This window comes from Leptonychotes weddellii, unplaced genomic scaffold (assembly GCF_054177405.1).
Source record: "Leptonychotes weddellii isolate Sample4059 unplaced genomic scaffold, ASM5417740v2 HiC_scaffold_13088, whole genome shotgun sequence".
In the NCBI taxonomy this organism is placed as follows: domain Eukaryota; kingdom Metazoa; phylum Chordata; class Mammalia; order Carnivora; family Phocidae; genus Leptonychotes; species Leptonychotes weddellii.
In genome coordinates this window covers 1-3,870 of record NW_027710267.1, presented here as the reverse complement: position 1 = coordinate 3,870, position 3,870 = coordinate 1, and the positions used below count along the sequence as shown (strand labels likewise).

At 40.9% G+C, this 3,870-nt stretch overlaps 1 pseudogene; it reads left to right on the top strand.

Moving 5' to 3' along the window:
• The first annotated feature begins 358 nt into the window (after window positions 1-358).
• On the top strand, window positions 359-888 carry LOC102741348 (large ribosomal subunit protein eL6 pseudogene; annotated as a pseudogene).
• Window positions 889-3,870: the final 2,982 nt, after the last annotated feature.

Below are 3,870 nucleotides of genomic sequence, written 5' to 3'. Positions count from 1 at the left end.
CTTTGTGGGTGTTCAGAGTGGTCTGGTAGATGTCCAGCTCAATTCTGGGGACCAGTTGGAATAGCGTCCCCTACTCCTTCACCATCTTTTCCCCCTCTGCTGGTGGCAAGGTTAAGGAGGGTAATCTCAAGACTAAAACACCAAAGAAGGGGAAGCCCCACAGCAGCAGAAACCCTGTCTAATCAGAGGAATTGGCAGATAATCCCCATCAGCTATGTATTCCAGAAAGGCCATGTACAAGAGGAAGTATTCAACAGCTAAATCCAGGGTTGAAAAGAAGAAAGAGAAGGTTATTGCTACTGTCACAAAACCAGTTGGTTGTGACAAGAATGGCATCAGAGTAGTTAAACTTCACAAAATGCCTATGTATTATCCTTCTGAAGATGTGCCTTGAAAACTGTTGCACCATGGCAAAAAAGCTTTCAGTCAGCATGTGAGAAAAGTTCAAACTAGCCTCACTCCTGGCCATTTTGATCATCCTCACTGGGTGCCACAAAGGCAAGATGGTGGTTTTCCTGAAGCAACTGAGCAGTGGCTTGCTTTTTGTGACTGGACGTCTGGCCCTCAGTTGAGTTCCTCTATGTAGAACACCGCCAGATTTTGTCATTGCCACCTCCACCAAAATTGATACCAGCAATGTGAAAATCCCAAAATATCTCACTAATGCTTATTTCAAGAAGAAGAGGCTTTGTAAACCCAGACAACAGGAAGGTGAGATTTTCAACACTGAGAAGGAGAAATTTGAGATTACAGAGCAGCACAAGGTTGATCAGAAAGCTGTAGACTAGCAAATTCTGCCAATAATTAAAGCTGTTCCTCAGCTTCAGGGCTACCTCTGCTGTGTTTTCTCCCACAAAAGGAATTTATCCTCACAAGTTGGTGTTCTAAATTTCTTACAAGGAACCAAAATGTGTATGGAGCCACAATAGGCCCCAAATAGCCAAAGCAATTCTGAAAAAGAAAAACAAAACTGGGGGCATCATGATTCTGGATTTCAAGTTATATTACAAAGCTGTAGTCATCAAGACAGTATAATACTGGCAAAAAACAAACCCATAGATCAGTGGAACAGAATAAAGAACCAAGAAATGGACCCACGACTATATGGCCAACTAATCTTTGACAAACATAAAAGAATATCCAATGGAAAACAGTCTCGTCAACAAATGGTGTTGGGAAAACTGGAGAGCAATATGTGGAAGACTGAAACTGAATCACTTTCTTACACCAAACACAAAAAGACATTCAAAATGGATGACAGACCTAAATGTGAGACAGGAAACCATCAAAATCCTAGAGAACACAGGCACAAACCTCTTTGACCTCGGCTGTAGCAACTTCTTACTAGACACGTTTCCAGAGGCAAGGGGAACAAAAGCAAATATGAACTATTGGGACTTCATCAAGATAAAAAGCTTCTGCACAGTGAAGAAACAATCAACAAAACTAAAAGGCAGCCTATGGAATAGGAGAAGGTATTTATAAATGACATATCTGATAAAGGGTTGGTATCCAAAATCTATAAAGGACTTAACAAACTTAACGCCCAAAAAACAAATGATCCAGTTAAGAAATGGGCAGAAGGCATGAATAGACAATTTTCCAAAGAAGACATCCAGATGACTAACAGACACATGAAAAGATGCTTAACATTATTCATCATCAGGGAAATACAAATCAAAAGCATGATGAGATACCACCCCACACTGTCAGAATGGCTAAAAATAACAACACAAGAAACAACAGGTGTTGGTTTGGATGTGGAGAAAAGGGAAGCCTTGTGAAGAGTTGGTGGGAATACAAACTGGTGCAGCCACTCTGAACAATATGGAGGTTCCTCAAAAAGTTCAAATAGAACTACTGTAGGGGTGCCTGGGTGGCTCAGCCGTTAAGCATCTGCCTTCGCCTCAGGTCATGATCCCAGGGTCCTGGGATCGAGCCCTGCATCGGGCTCCCTGCTCTGCGGGAAGCCTGCTTCTCCCTCTCCCACTCCCCTTGCTTGTGTTCCCTCTCTCGCTGTGCCTCTCTCTGTCAAATAAATAAATAAATAAAATCTTTAAAAAAAATAGAACTACTGTACAATCTAGCAATTGTACTACTAGGTATTTACCCAAAAGATACAAAAGTACAGATTCAAAGGGGTACATGCATCCTGATGTTTATAGCAGCATTATCAACGATAGCCAAACAGGAGAGAGCCCAAATGTCCATCAACTGATAAATGGATAATGAAGATATATATATAATGAAATATTACTCAGCCAACAAAAAATGTAATCTTGCCATTTGCAATGACATGGATGGAGCTAAAGTGTATTATGCTAAGTGAAGTAGTCAGAGAAGGACAAATACCATATGATCTCACTCATATGTGAAATTTAAGAAAGAAAACAGATGAACATGTGGGAAGGGGGAAAAGAAAAAAGAGAGAGGGAAACAAACCGTAAGAGACTCTTAATGATAAGAGAACAAACTGAGGGTTGTTGGAGGGAGGTGGGTGGGAGATGTGCTAGATGGGTGATGGGTATTAAAGATGAATCACTGAATTCTACTCCAGAAACCAATATTGCACTGTATGTTAACTAACTAAAATTTAAAATAAATAAATAAATAAAAATTTTTCAAAGAACTTAGTTAAATAAGTGATCCATTAAAAAATTTTGATTCCTAAAAAAATATTTAAAAATATTGATTCTTATCACTGCTAATGTCAGGATTTTTAGGAGTAGTCTCCATGATGAAAATGAAAGTGATGGTAAATTGTTGCACATATTAATTGACTTCCAGTTAATTACACAATACCACATAGCCACATTTCAGCTGTGCTGCAGGGAGAAAGGCCTGAGTACATGATTATAGTCTTATTGAGAAAGATGCCAGTCTTTAGGGTAAGATCAGAATTTTTCCCCCAAAAAATATATTTTTGGGAAACTTAGGTCTAACAGTGAGATATTCACACAGTCTGGAATCTGGAAGCAAAGAGAGGCTATCAATTTGACCCTCTGCCTGAACCCTTGTCTTTTCTCTTCTCTCAGTGTTTGGAATATCCATCTGCCGAGATATTCAGTATGACTTTACAAGGTCCTCATCCACCTAAACTTAATCTCTGAGAATAGCAAGATCTGTTCATCAGCCTTTATTTCTTTTTAAAGATTTGTTTATTTATTTGACAGAGAGAGAGGGGGCACAAGTAGGGGGAGCTGCAGGCAGAGGGAGAGGGAGAAGCAGACTCCCCACTGAGCAGGGAACCCAACACAGTGTTCGATCTCAGGACCCTGGGATTATGACCTGAGCTGAAGGCAGCCACTTAACGTCTGAGCCACCCAGGCGCCCCTGTTCAGCAACCATTAACCACGTGGGAGTCCACTTTCATGTGTAGCTGAGGGAAGAGATTTTCTGTTGATATATACATGTATGTAGATGTACATATTAAAATAAAAAGCATAGGAGGAAATGAGGGAATTTTGCTTCTGCATTTAAATCAATTTTTCTTTCAAGGCCTGGAGCAATTGTCACACTTTCTTTTCTACCTAAAGGGTGTATACTGCCCTAATCACTAGCACAGCAACCTAAAAACACACCAGTTTTCTGTGAGAAGGGACTGAGCTCTTAACAAGAAGCTTCCCGGGCGCCTGGGTGGCTCAGTTGGTTAAGCGACTGCCTTCGGCTCGGGTCATGATCCTGGAGTCCCGGGATCGAGTCCCACGTCGGGCTCCCTGCTCAGCGGGGGGTCTGCTTCTCCCTCTGACCCTCTCCCCTCTCGTGCTCTCTGTCTCTCATTCTCTCTCTCAAATAAATAAATAAAAAATCTTAAAAAAAAAAAAAAAGTATTTCCTCTTAACAAGAAGCTTCCCAGGGTGTCCTAGTGTG